A 25,951-nucleotide genomic window follows, 5' to 3' on the forward strand; every position below is an offset into this window, starting at 1 on the left:
GGTCTTTGTTTTATCCAAAACATCACAACTTACCAATTTCAAATGTACAAGAGTAGAAAACTTTTACTCTTACATTTGACAAGTGTTTTAAACCTTCTTTAAGACATGTCACTCAAGTTACAATCTTGGAGTATGTCTCTAAGAATTGTTTTTGAGAATGAAGTATTAATCATCTTCTTGATTTAACCACTTCAACAACTTATAACTCCTCTTCTTAACTATCAGAATGTACTTAGAGGATGAATTGTGTGACAACCCGATATTTCAACTCTTTGTAATGGCCTAAAAGGGTCAAGTATTGTAACCACCTTTGAGTTAATAAAATTAACTTTGATAATAAAATGTCCAAAAAGTTTCTATTTAAATTCCTTCTATGTTTAAATGTCATTAAACCATGATCGTACGTAAAAAGAACGCCCAAATCCGACTTCGTATATTGAAGTTATGATTTTTCCAAGTTCGGCTTAGCAACAGACAACTAAAAACTCGAATCGGAGATCGAGCGACTTTTCGCCGGAATGACCTAAACGAGAATCGAAGGTCTCGACAATGGTATCAGCGGTAAAAAGTCTGGCAAAAACCGACGTCAGATAAAGAAGTTATGAATTTTTAAAGAAATTCCTTAATCATGTCATTTTAATAAATAAATAATGAAAATAATTTCGGAATTTGCCAACGGAATCTAAACGAAAGTTGTAGAGTGTAGTCTCACCTACGCGTGGATGTAAAGACCATCGAAAACGGAGTTCGTATGAAGAAGATATGAATTTTTGAAGTTTATTAAATAAATTATATATAAAAATAAATCAAAAATCCGGTAATATCCGAAGGAGGAGTCAGCGTCCTCATCCGAGGTACGCGCCGCATAACCCCGTACGCCCCGCATACCCGAGGGCCTTGGTATCGGTCCGTCCACGTCGCCCCTATTCGAAGCTATCCGACCCGCCGTCCCATCCGACCCGCCGTCCCATCCGAAGCCGAGGCAGTCGAGGACTCGGTCATACGTGACGTACGAGTACGCGCTGCGTACGAGCGTACGCCCCGCGTACCGAGGCTTCTCAGACCCCCTATAAATAGAAATGCGAGGGTTCCGGAAAAATCACCCCATTTCTCTCCTTTCTCTCACGATCTTGCCTCATTTTCCGTGCCCGCACTACCCCGAAGCTCTGGTCTTTTTGCTCAAGTCCCGAGGGTCGATTTTACTCCCAAGAATCCTGAGAAAAATCGGTTTCCCGAGACGAAACTCTGTCTGGTTTTCCATCTCGCTATCTTCAAACTTTCAAGTGAGTTCATACCCCTTAATTAACCCTTTTTAATTATTCTAAATGCTTTTATATGCTTTCTAAGGGAGGGAAATACAAGTAAAAACACGACTACTATTGGGTGTATTATATAAAGATTTTATACACTTTTATTAAGTAGAATCATATGTGATTTATAAACTATATAGGGAACTTTCATATATATAAAATATGTTATAATAATATTCCATCTTTTGAAATATAAATTGTTGTAATGCATGTATAAACCAAACATTTTCTTAGATTATATGTATACTTGCCTATCTTAGACTCTACACAAAAATCTATGCTTTCATAACAAATGATTCCTTTTCTAGGTATTTCTAAACAAACGAGACACACTTTTAGAAAACTATAATAGGTATAGTTTTACGAACAAATTTCATAACTCTTATGTACTAGAAACATGAATTTCAAGAAGTCACTTTCGTATACAAGAACAAACGTAACATTTTAACAAGTAGATCTGTTTTTATACCACGGTTTCTGTGAGACACTAACTTCACGTACGTTCGAGTACACATTTCAAGTCCTGTATTATATACCAGAATCCATTGGAGGGGGAGCATGGTGTTTGTGTATAGATCTATACGGGCTTGACAACCCGCGCCCTGACTGTTAGCTACAGTCCACCGTTTGGGGTGACAAACGTCATAACATTCCAACGCCTGAAGAACGTTGTGTATAGGCATTCCGAGTCAATAGTATGGTTATAAAACTCACATGGGGTATTAAAAATGCATTGATTTACAAGGTTTTCAAACACATTGGTTATTTTACACTTACATACATTTTAGAAACAAACATTGGTCTTGAGTGAAGGCTACTTTTATACTAGTAGAAAATATAGGATTTTCTAAACACAAACAAACAAACACAAAACATTTCATTTCATACAAACATTGTCACTTAAATACTTATGAAACTCACCAGCTTAAATGCTGATCTACTCTTTCAAAATTACTTGTATGTCCCAGGGAATCAGTAATTTCAGGTATCATTATGCTTTTGATGAAGGGATGCTGCGGCGCCAGTTTAATCTCGTATTTTGACATCATATTGTAATTGGTTTTGAACATGTAACTTTTGACAAATGTAAACTTTCAATTATATATATGATGGTTGTATTGCTTTATTTACTATGTATTCATTTGTTACGTTACCACATGAAGTCATCTGCCCCCGAACGTTTCCGCCGTTTAGGTTTGGGGATGTGACAAATTGTGATAAGGTCTCAAAATCATTCAGATGATCTTAAAACATGATACTAAAGTACTCTCCCATCTTTTCAGATTTGAGAAACTTTTATCCTTCTACCTAATTTGATTCTTCTTATTCGTTCTGTCATACGTTGAAAATTTTTCAATGCTTCAGAATTGTACTTAAGCTTGCAAGTATAATCATATTTACTAAACCTTAGTAAATCATGACGAATAGTCTTATCCATCGTTTGTGGTGGACATTGACAAGTGCACAAGAAAGTGTACTTGATCCCTTAGTCCTTCTCTTGACTCACACATCCATGTGAACAAGCAGTTAGTCTGAATTTTCCAAAGCTCGAAACTTCTCATTCATCATACTATACAACTTGCATGATTCCAAGTTTCTATCCAACTGAAACTTGGGTGATGAGAATCTTTCCTTATTTGTTAAATTTAGACACTACCACAAATAAAAGACTCAAATTCATATTTCCAATATTGCTATCAATAGAATCATATAAACAACATCTTTTTTCACAAATGCCATTGTAAGGATATTTTTAAAATAAATAAAAATTAAAAACTTTTCTTTTATTTTAAAACTTTGCGGAAAAACTAATCCTTACAATGCAGATGTATATGAAAACTTGTTGTCATCTATTCCTAAGCAATCTATCATAACTCTTAAGCACGTGCTCAAAATTCTGATCACCGAACCATGCGATCGAAATCCATCTTCGCGATCAGAATCAGCATATATTTCCTTTACGTTTCTTTACTTTTCTTTGATTCTTTAAACATCAACATGTGACCCAGCCACATCATGTAATAAGAATCTCCAAGTAGGAACTTAATAGAGTTAGACAATGGACTTTACCTAAAATAAAATCAAACTTATTGACTTTATCATCCTTAGGTAAGTTTGGCAGCTTCATAACCAAAGCCCCTTCCTTTAGCAATAGAAATATATGGACCCTTAGGTAATAGTACATGGGACTATCTCAAACTTAGCCTTTCTCTTTACCATTTGGTCAACCAAGTTGACTATGTCCAATCCCTTAGCCTTGGGAAGAGAATGCATTTCTGGATTTCCTGTGTCACTATTGTCCTTGTCCATAAAGTTTTGGGAAGTTGATCTCCTAATCAAATTTGCTTTACTAGTACACTAAATCATTTCTGATTCAGCAGCACCAAGCAAATAGATAAGATCATTAAGGATCTTGTCATAGTCTGGTTCATATGAGTTCCAAAGAAACTCACTATGTGACTTAGAAAGTGATTGATCCACCAACTTTCTCAAGACTTTGACACCCAACTCTCCCGGCTTGTCAATATGTGACTACATCTCCAAGATATGACCACACATTGACCTTTACTTGCCAATAGGGCTTGAGTGACCTTAAACTTTTCAAGAACTTGTGGGTTAGGGAGAATAATTGGAGGAGGTGGAGGAAGTGAAGTTCCAAGATATTTAGGAAGATCATAGATGTCTGAACTTGACATCTTTTGGGAGATATTCAAGATAGTTGATTTAAAGTCCTTAATATAACACCCAATATGAAATATTAAGGCTAGGACCCAACAAACTATTTTATAACTTGGAAGAGGGATGCCGTAATCCAAGCTATAGAATATTTGAAGGTAGGTGAATGACGATTCACCAATTTCCACCATGAAAAACGAAATAATTAATTAGGTTTTAATTGGATTTGAAATTCCTAGATCTTTGAGATTCATTGAATTGTTCAATGGCATGTTTCAATCTCGAGTGTGCCCTTCAGGTTTTGTGACTGGAATGTTGAGGATCACAAAACAAGGTGTGAAGTAACCATGCAAATTACATGGTACCCTTAAGTTTTTACCTCTCAATCGATGTGTCGGTTAACCACACACGCTCCATCAATACTATGATAAACATTAAGTTACCCTTTGCCTACCTTGTTAAATACGAGTTACTGTGCCGGTTAACCACACACGCTCCACTAACCGACTTAAACAAAGTGCAAAGTGTAATTTCATAGATTAGCACCTTATTCACATTTTCCTAAGTAACTAAGATTGGGTATTATTAAGAGTTTAGTTACTTAGTATTTATCATTAATACTTTTAATGAAGGGAGAATTATAGTCATGTCAAACCCGTTCGGCTAACGACCCTCCACCAGTCAAGGAAACGGTGGATGAGAGTGGACACCCATTAAACTGCCATTTTATAGGCAGTAACCTTATACCCCCCCTTATAGACCGGCTTAGTGAATGAGGCCTACTAACGGTAAGATTGGCTTGCTCTTATACATATATATATATATATATATATATATATATATATATATATATATATATATATATATATATATATATATATATATATATATATATATATATATATATTATTAACTTATTGAATTTTAACTTTTAAAATTCTAAGGGCAAAAACTTAGATTTAAAGTATTCATAAGAGAAGACTATTCAAATTCCACAATTTGAGGGGAAGTTTTGTAACTTTCAAAACTTTTCTATTCCATAACTTACGTGTTTAAAGTAGTTTTAATTAAAAACTCTTCAAGTTCCATAACTTGAGGACAAGTTATGGAAGACTTTAAACTAATAAAAGAATTAACTTTTCTTTATTTTATAACTTATGGAATTAATAAAGGTTACATATTTTATTACTTAATGAAGTGACTCTTGAACTTCCATAACTTGAGGACAAGTTATGGAGTCATAAAACTATTTAATGAGACAAGACTCTTCATTTTTGTAACCATTGCCAACTTTTATGAGTTTTATGAAACTTAAATGTGACCTTTCATGTAACTTGAGGACAAGTTACACAAACGCATTTTAGAATCATCTCTTAGATTAAAATGGATTGAAAACAACTATTCAATTAACTTATCTATTAATCTAAGCAACTCATAAGAAAAAGATAATTCAAATCAAACTTTTGCATGTAATTAGTCTAAACCTTAAACTAATACAAAACATGAATCTATTGACAATTATCTTTGAAATTGGATTATCATTAACATTACCACATCAAAAACAAGTTTATAAGTCCAAAAACATCTTAGGGTAATGTTCCTAGTCCAATTCCAGCCAAAAAAGTCGAATTTATGCTGTCTGGGGGTCCAACTCGTCGAGTGCACGAACCAACTCGGCGAGTTGGATGCATTTTGCCTTGGACTCGTCGAGTCCCTTCATGGACTCGGCGAGTCTGCTGGACAGATAGCAACAAAACTCGATTTTTCAGCTTCTATTGCAAGTATAACAAGAAGACAAGCCTAGGCTCCGATACCACTGTTTGGTTTTGAGCATTCTAACACTCCTATGGTGTACATGCAACCCTATAAACCTTGGATCTATGTTTTCTCTATTATACATGCAAATAAGAACTTTCCAAGGCTTTAATCCTAACTAGCATATTATGAAGTTCTTATACTACAAAGTACTAGTTAGAAGACATACCTTTTGTTGTAGCTTGATGTCTTCAAGCTTTAAGAGCTTAGCCCCAATAGTGTGGAAGCCTCAAATGGAATCATAAATCACCAAAACAACTTGGAAGACTTTAGAGAATATGAATACTTGGTTCTCTCTAGTGAAATCGGCTAGCCCTCTTAGTGTGCCCACACTAGTGCCAATTTAACCAACCAAGGACATCTTTATATAGTATGTAGACTAGGGTTAAACCCATGACCTTTCATTTCATATGATCCATGGGTTAAAGACTCCATGGACTATCCATGAAAGCTTAGCCCAACCTAAATGAACTTGGCCCATTCCATATATAAGAATCCATATTTAATTAGTTCATTTTGATCACTTAATTAATTATAAATTAATTCTGGATCAATACTAATTAAATAATATGATTAAATATTAATATATTAGAAATTATAATATATTAATATAAATCATAAAAATACTATTCTCACAAAACTATCCATATAAATTGTGTCAGTGAAGTGCAACCCAAATGGACCATGCCGGGTCGGGTCAAGTACATACCAAATATAGTTATAGACTTAGACATTAATCCAACAAGATGTTCAAAGTTCATTGCTAAAAGCTTTCGAATGAGTTCATCAAGGATTTTTTTTACATAAAATACCCAAAATCCATTTTCTTCCCAAATCTGATTTTTCCCAGAATCCCACCAACATGAGAAGTACTAGAAATTTTCAGAAAATAATTCATTTTTCTCAAATTATAATAATTATTGCAAGAAAATTGAGGTTCATAAATCTAGGATAAATTCGTGGATGACCCCTATAGTTACTAATGGCTTTTCATTAAGTTTCATCAATTTTTGTTGCCGCTTGGTATGATTTTTAATTTTCAATTTGTTTAGTTTCAATAAATCATAAAACCACGATAGAGAATGTGACAAACCCATCTATGATTTTTCGCATCTCCTATACCACGATAGAGAATGTGACAAGCTCATCATGAAAGTTTACCTAGAAAATCTTAGATTACATAAGGATGCTATATAAAAAGTTGGATGATTTTTCTTTTCTGTATGCTATTTTTTTTACTATTTTCCTAAGATTAAATACACATAAATCGAAAATTTGGACTCCAGTATATGAAAATCACATTGGTTTTTTTACCAGCTTATGTACACTGTATATGAATTTTACACAAAGGTTTGAAAATTTCTTTAACGTTTTAGTAATTATTCACGAATTAATGCTTATTTAAGTCATAAAAACTATGAAAAATAGCAGCATCAATTGAAACCCAACTTTTATATTTTTTCCAACTTTTGTATGTATAATAACACTAGTGCAAAAAGTTTGGGGCATTTTGGAAACATTTTTTATATTTATCTCCATTTTCATTATCATAAATGAACAAAAATCGTAAAATCGGGTTAAACTATTTGAAAATCATTTTTTATTTTTTTTTGCAAATTATATATGTTGCATAAAATTTGTGCACAAAGGTAGGGAAATTTTCTTAACACATTGCTACTTTTCATAAATTTGTATCGATTTAAGAATTAAATATAGAAAAAATGGCAATACATATCTAAAATTGATGAAACATTTTTGGAAATATTCTACTTCAATTGGAACATGAATAAAATGTTTTGTGATTTTTAATTACTATTTTCTATTTAATTAGAATTTCTTGATGTAAAACACAATTAAATTATAAAATCTAGGTTTTATTAATCAAAATTAGCATTTAATAATTTTTCAAGTTTAGGGATGATGTGAAACATTTACACAAAAATTGTAAGAATTTTTTATGATAATGCACTCCTTTAACATCATTTTATGATGTTTTACATGAATTAAATGCTGAAAAAAAAAATAGTTAAACATATTAAAAATCATGAAAAATTACAAGGTGGTTCTAAATTATAGTTAGAACTGAAATCTAAAGTTTGGAAATTTTTAGAACTGATTTGATTTAGTTTTTGGGTATTTAACTTGTAAAACCCTTCGAAAAATGCTAAAACACATTTCAAATAATAACACAAAATGGGATTTGTCACTTGCAAATGTTAATAAGTCAATTGGTATATGGAAATCTAAATTTTCAGAAAAGAATTTGCAACTTATACAAAACCTTGTGTTTGACACATTATTGGCATAATTCTGTTATAGAATTTAGGCTTACTAGTGTTAGATTTTCGACTAGAGACTTACTAGTGTGTAACATTATTGTAGTGCAACGGTAGTAGGTCATGTGAAATGTAGTTCAAGGCATCGTTAGCGTCATCACAAAGCGTTGTGAGTATTCACGTGTCCCTTATTTTCAGTTTTTACGTTTTGTGGTGGAAACGCATGTCCAAAAACTATTTACTGTTCTTTGTTTTTAATTTGACTTGTATCAAACTTGGTTGCTCTACTTTGTTGTGTATGTTTATGCTATTTTTACTCTTGAGGCCTTATCACATTTAAGTCCCCGGAATCAGTTCACACAACTCATTAACTCATTTGAGCCCATGGTCATTATGGATAGAGCTATTAGGAGGTAGACAACTCCTCACTTGCACGATTCGCTTGAGTGCATTTTACCATCACTTGTAGAATCATTCACATGTGTTACACTTTTTTTTGTGTATTGTAACTTAATTAAATGGTGTTCAAACTTATTGTAAATTATAATGCTTTTAATATCATGGTTGGTGTTGGCTTTTAACTTTTGCTATGAGACCCTTTGTACTGTTGCACCTCGTGTTTCCGCTTTAGCTGGGTGTGATAGATATTGGTATCAAAGCCCAAGGTTAAAGAGAATATCGGTTTTCCTTTGGAGAACAACAACTATTGCCAAAATTTTCAAAACGTTTTTTCTAATACTAAACATACTACTGTTATAACTAACCCGCATTATTGGACTTTAATAAAGTACAACCTCGCAAACCATGCTTAATTAGGGAAAATTAACGTGAGGTTGGAAACGGTTATAGTAGAAGTATGTTCAAAACTACTTATAACTCAAAAATTAGAAAAACAAAAAATTTTCTATGTGCGTTCAGGCATTGCATATTATAGGCATTCATCTAGGTGCATTTAGAAACTATGTGCATTTTTATAACAATGTCTTTATTTAAAAATATTCTTATCCCTTATCAAGTGCTAGGTTAACCAGTTAGGTTATATCACTAGTTACTCTAGAAGCAATCCACTTAGCACTGAGAATGTGCATTCCTCGGTGGCTATTGACTTTAGACGTAAGGTTAGTAGTTAGACACTAGTAATAATCTTAAGTCGAAACCTATACCAGTTATACCTCAATACATCTTCATCATCTTCGTACTAGAGTTACAAATAGGAAAAGCATTCTGATACCGACACGGATGAGAATTGGAGCATCGCATTAGAAAGTAAATGAGTTACTACAAGTAATCACCAGGATGCCATTGGAGAGCATTCCCAATCCAACTCACGAGGAGACACATAGGTTTAACCCATTGCTACTAATATGTGAGGTTTGTCTTCTACGCTACGAATTTAGATTTAGGTTGTTTCCACCATGAGCTTAAAACCTAACATAGGATATCCCTTTAACTGAAAAGATTTTCTTTAGGTAGTTCTTAACTGAGCAAACATCGCACTACTGCGTTGTACAAAAATTTCTTATAATTTAAAAAAATTCTCATTCGACCCTTATCATTTTCATGTATTCGTTTGAGTCCTTATCGACATTACTAACACTCCTATCATTATAAAGTATTACATCCTCTTACGCCGTGAGCCAGACGTCAAACATATAGCTTAAACTTTGACCCCTATAAAAGGCTGCAAAATTGTATCTACACCATAAAATATTATACAAACAATTTTTCTTGTCCTTTATTTTGGGGGAAAGCCACCAGTACTCGCCTTATACCCACATTCGTATTAGGTACAACTAGTTACACCCACACACTTAGTCCTTGCATCTTAATCTTTCACCAAACCTATTTCACTTCACCAATTTTATTTACCATAAGTACAATAATTTGTAACCACTTCATATAACTAAGTAGACCATTCCTAACAATGTAAGTTATATTTCTCATTAAAAACAACCAGCTTTACTTTTGACAACTTGCTTTAACTTAACACTTTTCTCCAAAATTCAATTTAACAAAATATGGGTTTTAAGCTTGCTATTTCAATTTCATTTCAAATCCATTTCAATGGATATATGTGCTTTTAAGGGAGTATACACCATTTTAAACATTGTTACCATTTTGACACACTTTCGAAAAACATAAAAACATTTTCCTATATAAAAGTGTTTAAAGTCTATGATATAAAACTCAAACCTATGACATCAATGTTCATATTATGTGTAGCAGCTTCATCGGATCTTTCAAACCACTTTTGTTTTGACTCTTTTGACCATTTCCTCATTTAGGCACTGTACTTTGCTTAAAGATTCAGAACACACCTTATTTGTTTATTTTATTACAAATTAGTTTTATAATCTATAAACTTTCTAAAATTTACAGCATTCCAAAACTTAGTGTTTGCTTTTGAACTTCCAGTGACGCACTTTCAATAATGTACAATTATTCATCTAAATACGTTGTGTCTTTACCTTATCCGCCTTAGCTATTCTTGGACTCCAGTCTAAAAGTTTAAAGCTGTCAGATTTTCAATTACCAGTGTTAGTGCTTCTTCTTTTTCACAAATGGAGTTTAACTTGATAGATAATTCATGATTTTTAGCAAGCACTTTATAACTTCAACATGTCAATTTAATCATCGACATACATCAAAGATTGAAGTTTGAAATATATCTCGACTGGTTTTAAATCTACCTATATGTATTGTTCTAAAAAATTTAACAGTAGCAATCATTTTTGCTACCTTCCTTTTCTTTCCCCCGCACTTGATTTCTTGCACTCCTTCTAATTTGAGATCTCGCAAACGCATAATAATAACACAACGCATGGTCTATTTTTTTTTGTCTATTTTGCTTCTCTTGGTACCATGTTCATACGCATACAAACTAGAAGTCTACCCTTCTCTTGGTACCATGAGGCATAATTTTGACCTGGTTAACCTTTATATATTCAACTAAGCGTTTTATCATATACATTTTGTTTTATTATGAAATCTACTATAAACGAGTAATCCTTATTTTAATTTGTTCTTTCGTTCTAAATTTAGAAATTTGATTAAAAATAGAATTTTCATTGTATTTTCCTTACAATCAATACAAAAGATGAATACCCTCGTGCTTATCATTTCTTTAAATACAGAAAATATATGTGAAAAATACATTTTCTTATGTTTCTTTTTTTCTGTTGGGTCAAAAATATGGTTTATACTTTACTTTTTTAGAAAAATATATTTTTTTGTCTTAGACCATAAACAGCTTGGTGTTTACGGCCGTATACGTGTTTACGGTTGCGTTTACGGCCGTGAACAAGTTTACGGCCGTAAACCCATTCACGGCCCATGTTCACCAAGTCCATGTTTCTCATGTATAAATATAGGTGTAAGGGGTGAGGAGTAGAGTGATGAACATAAGAGAATAAAGGAGCTTATGTGTGTGTATTTGAAGGTGTTCTAAAGAGAGAAAAGAGAGTGTGTGTTAGTGTATGTGAATCTTGTATTCGGATCTTCATTCATATGAATACATACAAGATTTGTCATCTTCTTCTTCTCCTTGTCTTCTATTTGATCTGACATCATCCGTTTGATTGGGATTCCGCAGCATCAAACGGATCTGATTGATACACAGGCACATTGGGGATTGGTATCAGAAATTGGATTGTATAAGTCAATTATTTCAGATCTAGAGCTTATTTGATCTTAGTTTCAAAAGATTTTTGCGTGTTTGGATAGATCATGGCAAAATAAGGGGGTTTGTTCTTCGCGTTTTTCATAAAAAAGGGTTTTTGATCGAGTTTTGGAGCAAAAAGGGGCAAAAATCGTTCTTTTTGGTCGTAACTAGTGTGAGGGTGGTTGCGTTTACGGACAACAAATAGGGTTTTCGGAGTTTAAGCCCCGAGTTTGCTGTCCTCAGAGCTTGCGGTCCGAGATAACAGCCCTTCAGTTTACGGTCCTCGCACGTGTACGGCCGGAGTTTGCGGTCCTCGGTTTGCAGCCAACACCTCGCACCTCGCACTCCTTATCATTCAACAACAGCCTTGCAGCAGCGTCCTTGCATCACAACGGCTTCCTCGCCTTACATCGCATCTAAAAAAATAGGAATGAATTTTAGGGGTGCTGGTAGGCCTGGCAATGGAGCGGGTTTTAACCCTGATCCGATCCAAACCCTTAACAATTATATGGGTTTGGAGCATAGTTTTTGATCTGTTTACCCGTTAACGACCTGTACACGCTAACCCTTTTATTAAAAGGGTCGGGTATGGATCATTACCGATCCGCTCCATTTATAACCCGCCCCATATAAATTTTAGAAATATAAATTTATATTTTATATTACCTAAAGTTTACATTAAATTCCAATCAGAAGTCCAAAGAGAAAAGGCCAAAGACTAAATTGTTTTTACATAGGATTCGAGGACTCAACTTCTAGACTTCCAGTCTTCTCCCAAGAGTCATGATTTCAATTTATATTTCATCATGTAATCACCAATTTCATTTCTAAATCAATATGGTCATTTATCAACCGAAAGAAAGTTTGTAGTTGCTATTCTCTATCAATGCAATCGACGATCAAAAACCAATTGGAAGTAACTAAAATAATGATTTTAATTCCAATAGAAGGTCATCGAGTACATAATGTGTTTTCTAAATCAAAACTTAGTTTTATTTAATAAATGTGATTTTATGATTTAAGTAAAATGTGTTTGATTATTCAAAAAACCTATGGGTTACAGGGCGGGTTTGGATATCTGCTGATTCGGTGGATAAGGGTATGGGTTTGATTATTTAAATCCGTGTGGGTTATGAAACAGGTTTGGATCGGATTTTGAAATTTGTTAAAAGGGTTTGGATCAAGATCGATTCGCTCCAAACCCGCCCCATTGCCAGGTCTAGATGCTGGGGATCTATCCCGGGTCTCCTCCCAACATAACAACGCGCCTTACCACTTGATCTACCTTGCCACATGCTACTTTCCTTCCATTTTTAATTGAAAAACTCTCATTTTCGAACCCAGTTTCGCAAATTTGTCACTTTCAACCCCAAAATTGAATTTCTTTTATTTCTAAATGCCTTTTTAATCCAAAATATAAAAAAAATACTAAATAAATAATAATAATAATAATAATAATAATAATAATAATAATAATAATAATGATAATAATAATAATAATAATAATAAAATAAATATAAAAAAATAATAGTTTTTGATTTTTGACTTTTGTCTTCAAAAATTTTGACTTTGACTTTCAAGTTTGACCGTTGACTTTAAACTTTGACTTTTGCGTTTAATTTTTAAATTTTCAAATTTAGCTTTTCGGTTTGAGTTTTAAGTTTGATTTTTCAAGTTTGACTTTTGAGTTTAACTTTTTAAATTTGACTTTAAAGGTTAACTTTTGAGGTATATAGTCAAGGGGCATTTTTAAATTTTAGTTTGATGTTTAAGTTTTATTTTAGCTTCGAGTTGTGCTTTTAATGGCTTTTGAGGTCAACAAGGGAATTGAAGACATGAAAGAGAATCGTCAGGATATGTTAAGAGAAAACTTCAACATGTTCAATTATATCCCTGGAGAAACCCTGGAAGCTCAGTTGCATCGATTTACCACACTCACTACTGAGATGCATATAGCTGGGGTTTTCTTGACCAAATTTGAGATAAACAAAAAGCTATTGAATTCACATCCAAAATTGTGGGATATGAATGTAGTTGTCATCAAGAAGACAAAAGATCTCAATCCTCTTAGTATTGCTGATGTAATTGAAGAGCTTGACGCTTTGAAGTGTGCAAAAACAATGAGTTATGCAAACATCCTGGTCAATGAAGCTTCATGTACTCCATCTTGTGAAGATATGATTAAAATTCTTCGTGAACATAATCATTTGCTAAAAAGGGAAGTCGAGGACCTAAAATACGAAGGATATCAACTTAGGAAAGGACAAAAACCCCTGAAGACTGAATTAGAAGCAAAAACTAAAGACTTTAGGAAGCTTCAGGAAGAGTATAGCAACAAGTGTGAAAATTATGACTATATTAAGAGACAAGTTGTTGTTGTAACTAAAGAACTTGACACTTTGAAAATTAACTATGGAAAAACAGATGTTAGTTTCAAAAATTATACTGCGTCAAGTCAGACAGTTGAGTCCTTATTTGAAAACCAATTAAAATTCAAAGATAATCAAAACAAGGGTCTAGGGTATGATAATGTTCCAGCACCTTTCAATCATAACTACACATCCATCCCTATGACACAGGAAGAAATTGACAAGGAGGCACATCTTCATTATGGCAAACCATCTAGATTTGTGTCAGGCGGTATTCAGGTTGAAGATTCTAACGTTTCTACGTCATGTGCAAGTAAAGTAGCAGAAGATGAGAACAAGGAGAACACTACTGAACAAACCAATGACTCCTTGAACTCAGAATCAATTGCTTTGAATTCTGTTACTCCTAACAAACCTGCCATTGAGAAATACAGACCACCAATTCCAGCGCAACAGAGTGATTGTTCGAAGTGTGCATGTGGGAACAACAAGAAACGAGGCAAGGATACGCCACCAGGGGCAAGAAGAGACAAGTTCACAGTGAAGTAAAAGACATGTTTTCACTGTGGAACACCTGGACACATTGCCAGAAATTGTCCTAATCGTGCATACGTTCCCTACTATGCACAAGGGTGGTAGAATGCTCCAAGAAGGAGATACTCCAACAGAAACCCCTCAAGGTCACATTCAGACAGTGGTGACTGGAATGCGAAGAAGGCCATAACTCAAACCCACAAGGCCAAGAATCTGAATCCCAAGGGAAAGAAGGGAATGTCGGCCAAGAAGCCCATTCCAAGAGATTCTCTGGTGAAACAAAGACCGGTTAGGTCAAAGTCATCTCAACGGCTGACGTCCAGTTCAAAACCAAGTATTGAGGCATCGGTCTGCTCAAACAAGAAATGGGTTAAACCCGACTATAGCTGGGTTCCGAAGGCTCAATCTCCCAAATCACCTAATGACTAATATTTCTACATCTTCTGTTTGTGATAAACAGGATATGTAATGGGAGAGAGTACCGTGCAAGGATAGCAAACGTTGACCCAGTTTCAAAATGGACTGGGTTCCAAAGACCAACTGATCCCGCTTTGTATCGGAGCAGCTACGGAGGCATATCATCAGACTTTGGTTTGTTGGCAGTGGCTGTTCCAGGCACATGATAGGAGGCATCTCTCAACTATAAAACACTCAAAATTTTGTTTGAGAGTATGTGTCCTTCGCGGGAAAGGAAGAAAGGATGGGATCACAAATGGGGTTAGTGCTAAACGACATGAAGAATTTTCTGATCTGGTCTGAGATTATGCGTGTTGTTCTCAGACCTTCTGGATGCAGATTCAATCGGTGACTTACGGTTTGAGTTTTCTTCCTTATACTCCTGTGTTTATCTTAATCTGATTCGTTTTAAAGATAATCTTTTATTGTTTTTCTTTAGTAGGTGTCTGTTTGGAAGTGATATCAAGAATGTGATAACGGGTAGTCTTAAACATGTGTAAAGCACGGAATCTGAATTGTCTAGACTCTATGCTCAATGTGCTGGTAGGCACGAAGGATTTAACAGTGTGGATTTAGCTAGGATTTTTTAGACTGACCATACGACACTTGGGTAGATTGAGCAATGAGATAAACACCATAACCCACGTGACACACTAAATTAATACGCATCTAGAACAGTTGTTCAACTTTTCCTTGATGTACTAACTTATGTCCATAATTCTGGTTCTTATATGGCGACTAGGGGGTTCTGATAAAGTAGGTCTGTAGGAAATTATTTTCTTGCTTTCTATCTGTCAGTCATATGTTGCTTCCTCTGCGTGATCGGAAGATCCTGTTGGATAAGGTGTCTAAGTCCATAACTTATTTGGTACATACTTGACCCGACCCGGCATGGTCCATTTGGGTTGCACTTCACCCAAACGATTTATGGATAATTTTATGAGAATTGTATACTTACGATTTATTAATATATTATAAGTTATAATATATTAATATGAAGTCATGTTATTTAATTAGTTTTAGTCTTAAATTAATTATGAATTAATTTAGAGATTAAAAAGAAGACTGATTAAATTATGGGCTATTATATTTTATATAGTGTGGGCTAATACTCATTTGTTAATGGGCTAAGCTAATATGGAAGTCCATGGATGGTCCATGGAGCTTTTAACCCATGGATCCTTGGAAAGGAAAAGACATGGGTTATTAGGGTTTCACCCTAACCATGCACACTATATAAAGAAGCATATGATGCAAGAAATGAGACTCTAGTTGTGTGAGACTTAGTGGTAGCCGATTTCATAAGAAAGTATACTACTCTCTCAAAGTTTTCCAAGTGTTTGTGGTGATTTGAGATTCCATTTGAGGCATTCACATTATTGGTGCTAGGCTCTCAAACTCCAACCAATCAACCACCATCAAAAGGTATGTATTTCTACTAGTAGTTTTATGATTCATAATCCTTATGCTATGCTAGTTAGGAAGAAACCTTGGAAATTATTATTTGCACGTATTTTAGAAGAAAACATAGATCCAAGGTTTATTAGGGTTGCATGCACACTTAGGAAGTGTTAGATTGCTCAAAACCCAACAGTGGTATCAGAGCCTAGGTTTGTTTTCTTGAATACTTGATGCAAATTGCTGAAAATCGAAGTTTATGTGCTGTCTGCACAGCAGACTCGCCGAGTCCATGAAGGGTCTCGACGAGTCCAAGACAAAATTCATCCAACTCGGCGAGTTGGTTCATGCACTCGACGAGTTAGACCCCCAGACAGCATATCTTCGAGTTTTGGTACTGGAATTGGTCTAGAATCATTATCTTAAACTGTTTTGGACTCATAAAACATGTTTTTGATGTGGTAATGATGATGGTGGACCAATTTCAAAGTTATAATCAAATTTCAAGTTTATATGTGTTCATATGATTCTTGAAATTGTTGATGTGGATGTTCATGTTCATATGAGTTTTGTTAGATCATAGGAATTATTTGCAAATTGTTTGTTAGTTAATTCTTGATCTTAATGTGTTTTAATGTAATTCTTAATTTGTCCTCAAGTTATGGAATTCCAAGAGTTTTTCTTTTAAATGTTTTTTAAGAAGTTGTAAGTTACATGTTTTTCCCATAAATGTTTTATGGACTCCATAATTTGTCCTCAAGTTATGGATTTCCAAGAGACTCTTCATTAAAAGCTTTAAAATACTTAATTAAAACTCATAAGTTATGAATATCCAAAAGTTTTTGAATTGTTCAAAACTTGCCCTCAAGTTTTGGAATTTGTAAAGTCTCACACAAACTTTAATTCCACATCCTAGAGTTTTAAAAGTTAAAATTCAACACTTATACTATTTATAACATTAATGGTTAATTATTGTATATATATATATATATATATATATATATATATATATATATATATATATATATATATATATATATATGTATAAGAACAAGTCGTTTTACCGTTAGTAGGCCTCATTCATGAAGTCGGTCTATAAGGTGGGCATAAGGTTGTTGCCTATAAAATGGCAACTTAATGGGTGTCCACTCTCACCCACCGCTTGCTTGACTGGTGGAGGGTCGTTAGCCGAACGGGTAGGACAATGACTTTAAATTCTCATTAAAAGTATAATGATTATTATAAAGTAACTAAATATTTTTTTTATTTAATTCCCAATCTTAGTTACTTTAGGAAAAATGTGAATTTGGTGCTAGCCTATGGAATTCACACTTTTTACCTTACCAAGTCGTTAGTGGAGCGTGTGTGGTTAACCGGCACACTAACTTGGACTAGTAAGGATCACGAAGGGTGACTTAATGTTTGTCATAGATCAATGGAGCGTGTGTGGTTAACCGGCACATTGATTAGGTGATAATATTAAGGGTACCAAGTGAATTGGTATGGTTATTCACACCTTGTTTTGTGATCCTCGGCATCCCAGTCACAAAATTTGAGAGGGCACACTCGAGATTGAAACATGCCATTGAAAAGTTCAATGAATCTCAAAAGATCTAGGAATTTCAAATCCAATTAAAACCTAATAAATTATTTCGTTTTTCATGGTGGAAATTGGTGAATCGTCATTCGCCTACCTTCAAATATTTTATAACTTGGATTACGGCATCCCTCTTTCAAATTATAAAATATTGTGTTGGGTCCTAGCCTTAATATTTCATATTGGGTGTCATATTGGGTGTTCAGACAACTATGATCTTCCCAAATCTCTTGAAAATGGTGTCCCTCAACATCATGCTTCACTTTCTCCACCTCCGCCAATTATTCTCCCTGACCCACAAGTTCTTGAAAAGTTTAAAGTCACTCAATCCCTATTGGCAAGCATAGTCTATGTGTGCTCACATCTTGGAGATAAAGTCACATATTGACAAGCCGGGAGAGTTGGGTGTCAAAGTCTTGTGAAAGTTGGATGTTCAATCACTTTCTTAGTAACATAGTGAGTCTCTTTGGGACTACTATGAGACAGACTATGACATGACGCTCCATGATGTTATCTATTTGCTTGGTGTTGTGGAATCAGCACTGATTTGGAACACCAGTAAAGCAAATTTGATTAAAAGAACAACTTCCCAAGTCTTAAATGGACATTGACAATGGTAGCATTGGATATCTAGAAAAGCATTTCTCTTCCCAATGGAAAGGGATCGGCATTAGTCAACTCGGTTGACCAAATGGTAAAGAGAAAGGCTAAGTCTGAGATAGTCTCATGTGCCATTACCAAAGGGTCTATATGTTTTATTGCCAAAGGGAAGGACACAGATTGCGAAGCTGTCATATTTACCTGAAAGATCATAAGATTGATCAAGTCAAAAAGTTTGACTCTACTTCAGTTAAAGTCCACTGACTAACTCTATTAAGTTTCTATTTGGAGATTCTTATTACATAATGTGAATGGGTCACATGTTGATGTTTTAAGAATCAAAGAAAAGATAAGAAGCTTAAAATAAGTATATGTTGATTCTGATTGCGAAGGTGGGTTTCGATCGCATGGTTCGGTAATCAGAATTTTGAGTTGTTGCTTAAATATATTGCTTATGAATAGATAACAACAAGGTTTTCATGTGGATTGTAAGGATAAGTTTTTCCGCAAATTTTTAAAATAAAAGAAAAAAAAGGGGTTTTAATTTAATTTATTTTAAAAATATCCTTACAGTGGCATCTGTGGAAAATTGTTGCTTATATGTTTCTAGTAATAGCAATATTGGAAAGTGGATTTGATTCCTTCATTTGTGGTAGTGTCTAAATTTACCGAATGAAGAAAGTTTTTCATCATCCAAGTTTCAATTGGACAGAAACTTGGAATCATACAAGTTGTATTGTATGATGAATAAGAATTTTCATCTTTGAAAATTAAGACTAATTCTTTGATCACATGTATATGTGAGTCAATTGATGGACTAAGGAATTAGGTACACTGGGTGTGCGCTGGTCAAGGTCCACCACAAAGATTGATATGTCATGATTTACTAAAGATTAGTAAATATGATTATACTTATGAGGTTAAGTATAATTCTGTAACATTGGAAAGGTTACAATGTATGAAAAAACAAATGAGAAGAATCAAATCAGGCAGAAAGATAAAAGTTTCTTAAATCTGAAAGGATGGGAGAGTACTTTAGTATCGTATTTCATGATCATCTTAATGATTATGAAACCATATCACAAATTGATACTCTAAGGAAGTCTTAGTGCATTGTTATGGCTAAGAAGAGAGGTCATGAATTGTTGGATTGGTTAAAATCAAGAAGATGAGTCATTCTTCGTTCCAAAACAATTCTTAGAGTCATACTCCAAGATTGTAACTTTGAGTGACATAAAGGAAGATTTATTAACACTAGTCAAATGTAAGAGTAAAATGTTTTCTACTCTTGTACATTTGAGATTGGTAAGTTGTGATGTCTTGGATGAGACAAAGACCAAATAAGACCAATTGTGTGAAGTGTTAGTCTTGATAGGAATCCGCATTGTCCCTTGAATATTGGTTTTGTCAAGGAATGGTTCTTGACTGGGGAAACTTATATGTCAAGGGGACAGTGGGAGCCTTAAAGATCCTGAAAGAGTTTCAAGTTTTAATCAAGAGTAAAACCTGTAATTTATCACTAGCACACGACTTAAGGTTTGCAACCTATCGTGTTGACATAATTCTTATTTCTGTACCTACTTCAAATAAGTTGAATTTCCATGTGAGTTATCAGAGTTCAACTTGGAAGCATTGGTGGGCCTTGTGCTACCAAGGTGACAAGAAACTAAGACTGAACAAGTTTAATCCATGTAAGGCTGAATTTGTCACTAACCTTGTCTTGTGATTATGGTTTTGACAAATTCACATGGATAGGAACTCATAAACTATAAAATCTAAGTGCCATAAGGTTTCTCTCCGATTCATGAAAATGATGGCGAGGGAACGCTTTCACTAAGTAGATTTTACGTAGATATCAATTGTGTTATTTGCATTTTCAAAAGTCGTTAGTGGAGCGCGTGTAACAACCCGAAATTTCATGTCACTTCTTGTACCACAACTTGTAATTCAAATCCGATCAACCCAACGTCATTTTCAATTTCGTTTCCAATTTCTCCATTTCATTAAGTCATTAGTTTATATTGACCTAAAATGACTTAATGGGTGTTTTAATACATTTAGAAATCATTTTAACACCCAGCTTTAGTGATCGGAATATTTCTAGAAACTACCATATCGGGTTACGATAACTCAATCGGGTACGACCAAAAACCTCAATTAACGTCGGTATCGGGTAGAATTATATCGTGTCCAATTCCCGAACATTATATAAACATGTTTAAGACTCCATTTGAAGCCTTTGGCCAAATTCTCACTAAACTCTTACAACCTCTCTCCTCCAAGCTAGAATTAAGGTCCAAATCACAAGTTTAAGGCTTCAAATCTTTAAGGTAACCTCTCTAGCATGTTATTCAACATCTTTAGCCTTCAAATTGATGACTTAATTGAGTTTTGGGGTCAAGAACAAGAGTTTACGGCCAACGAGCAAGCTTGGGCCGTAAACTCCATTTTATGGGGTTTTAAGCTCTTAAACTCCTTCCTAAACTCAATTGGACTTTAGATATGGCTAAGGGACTTTAAGATATGGACTTTAAACAATTAAAACATGAACTTTGTGAAGTTTGAAGGAGTTTACGGCCAAGGAGCATTCTTGGGCCGTAAACTCAATAATCTAGGGTTTTTATGCCTTTAAACCCTTCCAAATCACTTCTATGGCTTAGGTATGAATTATAGGACCTTGGATATAGCATTTGGACACTTGAATCATAACTTTTGAGGGACTTATTTGAGTTTACGACCAAGGGGATTGCTTGGGCCGTAAACTCCCTAAAACATGACATACTTTCATTTCTAAGGTCTTAGAAAGCCATCCAACACCACCAAAAGCCTTGGAATAAATCAAGGGACCAACCAAAATAGTTTAAGGGACAAAAACAAAACATTTGTGGGTTTTCTAAGAGTTTACGGCCAAGGCTTGTTCTTGGGCCGTAAACTCCAAAATTTTTGGTGTTAGAATGCAAACTAAACACCCCTAAAGCCTTTAGATGAATTTTAGAAGCCCTTCTATGCAAGTTTTAGACCTTGAAACACATTATATCACCCTATATTAGAGTTTACGGCCATGAAGAGGGTTTCATGGGCCGTAAACTCCATAACACCCCTCAAATGTCCCATAAAACTCATACTAGGTCTTGGTATAAATCCTATAAATCACATGTGATTGTTTTAAACATCAAAAACTATCTTTTTCATGGGTAAAGGAGAGTTTATGGCCTTAGAACATAACTCTAGGCCGTAAACTCCAATAAATGTGTTAAATGATGTTCTAAATTCATAACAAAGCTTAGAAAATTAACTAGAATCACATGTGATTGTCCCTTGTAGCTTAAACTAACCATTCTTGGCCATGGGTGAGTTTACGGCCGTAAACTCTAAGAGTATGGCCGTAAACTCATGTTTAAATGTTGTAAGTTCATTCCAAGTGTTCCAAGGCATTTTAGATAAATCATTCTAGCATTTCCCATGTCCATGTAAGCCATTTAAGTCACTTAAAATCATCAAAACCACACCAACATGAGTTTACGGCCGTAAACTCATGTGTGAGTGTGTTTTATGGTTGTAAACTAATTTAAATGTTTACTTATGGAGAGTAAACCCAAGTCCCATGTCCCTAGTGCCTTTACACGTCCTTAAACACCACCCGGGTCACTCCAAACGCTCATTTTAAGGTGTTTAACCTCATTGGAGTGTAATGTTCCATATGATTAGTGAATGTATCCCTAATTGTATATATATGGACATTATTTCATTTTACATAGGGTCATCGCGAGTAATCAAACCCCGAACCAACGTCTAGCATTCAAAACCGACACGTTTCTGAGTCCGGTGAGTTCATACCCCTACCTTTTTCAATGTTTTTCACTGTTTTCAGGGGGGGAACACAAGCAAAGTACAAGGGTTTTCCTGTACTCAAAAATTATTTTCTTGTGTGTGTTTCACATTTCTTATGCTTTTAATACTGATACACGTAACTGATAACCGTTAGAATATACAGCTCACTTAAACATTTATTTGTGAAATGGGATCTATAAACTGTTATGTTTTATATATTTCACGAATGGTTTCCACATTTTATCAGTTAAAAGCATGACTTTACAACACATGAACAATATATTTCGTACACTGTCTTGTCCTCGGTAACATTCCACAGAGATACGCGAATGGAGGATTATACTATTATTACTAGTAAATTTGTTATTCCGTATGATTGGAGACACGTCCTCGGCGAACAATCCACAGAGATACGCGAGTGGAGGACTACACCTGTAACCAGAATCTCTGGGATTTAGAGAGCATGACTTGAGTGTATAGATCTATACGGGGCTGACTACCCCACACCTGGCTGCTAGCTACAGCCGAACCGAATTGGTTCAAGGGTGACGAAAGTCATAAGGATTGTGGACTACTTATTGCCACAGGTTCAGTCTTTAGTATGGTTATGGAACTCGCAATTAGGATAACAGAGATTTACTAATAGTAATAATGAATCACATACTACATTTTACGGATAACCAGGATTCAATTTACATCTTTTACATCTTTTACAAAGAATAACCAACATTCAGGAAGGTATGGGACCTTCCTGGAGAAAACTTTGTACATAACCAGGTTTGATAGAATACATCTTTTACATTGAAAACCAACATACAGGAAAGCATAGGGCATTCCTGGGTAACATTCACATAACCAAAAAAGTGTAACAAATTGTATATCATTACATCTTTTACAATAACTAACTATTCAGGAAAGTATGGGACTTTCCTGGGAATACACTGATACATTTTCAGAAAACAGAAAGGAAACATAAACATTTTCACAAAACAAAACTACTTATGAACTCACCAGCTTTATGCTGATTTTCAAACCGCTTGTGTTCTCAGGTCAGCGTTAGAACAGGTACCCGGAGATTTCTTTTGATTAGAAGATGGAGTACATGAAGATCCGTTTCATTTTGTTTATATATACTATGTGTCACAACTGTACAAACTTTACTTTTGAATCAACTGTAGAACTTTATTATGTAATGTAATGGTTGTTCTACTTTACTTACTATGTGCATTGGATTTGATACTCAATGTGGAGTCAACCCCGGAAATGTTTCCGCCTTCGGTTTTCGGGGTGTGACAGCGCGTGTGGTTCACCGGCACACTTACATGGACTTGTGAGAAATAACAACAGTCTAAACAATTAAGACTATGATTACGGTATCCCTTTTCATAGTTCTGAAAATTGTTTAGACACACATGTGAGCTATCTAAGAAAGGGTGTATGAATCTAAATTTCAGAAGTCCAGCAGATTTCTGGAAATATGTCAGAGCTAGTGGGAGCATAACATATCTGGCGAGTAGCAACAATTATTTAAATCTAGACCTAATCCATTGCTTAGCACTAAAGAATACACTCCAATCTTGGTGACAAGCGACGATCTTCTGTTTCCCATGATTAGATTTATTCTTCCTTGCTCCACATCTCTATTTCCTCTTAGTCCCTGTAAGTAAGAACAAATGTGGTAACCACATCCTGTGTCAAGAACCCAAGAAGTAGTGTGACATGAATTACTAGATTTAATTATGTACATACCTGCAAAAGATGGCTTGATCTTTCCATCCTTTATGGCTTGCAGATATTTCGGGCAGCTTCTCTTCCAATGCCCTATCTTGTGGCAATGATGGCACTCTGCCTCCTTCGGGTTAGGGTTGGGCTTAGCAGGATCAACTTTGGTCCCACTAGAAGAGGAACCATATTGGTACTTTCCTTTGCGGTGGCTCTTTGAACGATCCTTCCTCTTCTTTCCCTTTCCCTGCCCTAAGTCCAAAAAAGGAGCTGCGGTTGGTGCGGGAGTGGGTGCAACAGACTTGTCCTTTAGGTTGCTCTCAGCGGTCCTTAAGAGTCCTTGGAGTTTGCTTAGGGTGACCTCTTCCTTGTTCATGTGGTAGGTCATCCTAAATTGGTTGTAGCATGAAGGCAAGGAATGAAGAACGATGTCGATGGCCAAATCCTCCCCAAAGTTAACATTTAACTTGCGAAGACGATCAACATATCGTTGCATCTTTTGCAAGTGCACGGTCAACGATTCTCCATTTCCCATCTTAGTGGTGATCATGTTAGTGATGATCTCGTTGCGCTCTTGCCTCGCGCTTTGGTGGTACCTCTCCATCAAGTCTTAATGCATTTCATACGAATACATGTCCTCATAGGACTTTTGGAATTCTTGGTTCATAGTGGCTATCATGATGCAATGAACTTTCGTTGCATCATGTTCATGTGTCTCAAAGACAGCCATCTCTTCGGGAGTAGCGATTTTCGAGTTGACCTTCTTGAGCTTTTCGTCGAGGACATACTCTTTGTCCTCGTAGCATGCAATGGTACGAATGTATCTTATCCATTCGCTAAAGTTGGTACCATCGAAGGTCACCTTTTGGCAAAGACTCATTAAGGTGAATGAGTTGGCAGTAACGTTGTTTGCGTTCGATATCTACAAATAGAAAGGAAAAAGTTTTATTAGAGTTTGGATCCCTAATAAACACCCAAAATGAAAAATTAGGGCTAGGACCCAACAACATTATTTACATATTAGAAAAGGGAAATCAGCTCTAGGGTTTCTCCAATCACAAGGATGGCCGATTTCCTCAACCCTATGGGTCTATTTATATTGTAAGCTTCTAGGATTTCACCCTTAAACCCTAATTGGATAACTTAGCCTCAAAGAAATCCAAATCCTTCCTAGATAAGGCCTTGGATGATTTCTAGGTGATCCATATCCCTAAAATCGTCCAACCCTATATCCATAAGGATTATCAACTCAAAATACAACTTTCACACATTTGACAGTTTATACCCCTTTATTAAATTAATCTCTTTAAGTCACCAAATTAATTCCTAATTAATTTATGACTTATATTAATCAAATAATATTATTATTCCTTTAACATATTATTCTTATAATATATTAATAATAATATCTTTTCTCTCTAAATCACCCTATCAAGTTGCTACGGTGAAAGCAACCCAAAAGGACCATGCACAACTGGGTCAAGTACTTACCAAATATAGTTACAGCCTTAGACACTAATCCAACAGCTATATCATTACCTCGCGGCAGACATATTGCTAAATACTCCAGTGGAAGATCACCTACACTGCTACCCCGCAGGGCTTACCCCAAGCTCAAAATCGAATATCTCGAAACTTCTTATGTTTCCCACCGGAAACAGAAATAGCACCACTCAGATCACAGAAGGTAACGTCTCTACTATCGG

The sequence above is a fragment of the Lactuca sativa genome, chromosome 2 (genome assembly GCF_002870075.4).
Source record: "Lactuca sativa cultivar Salinas chromosome 2, Lsat_Salinas_v11, whole genome shotgun sequence".
NCBI lineage: Eukaryota > Viridiplantae > Streptophyta > Magnoliopsida > Asterales > Asteraceae > Lactuca > Lactuca sativa.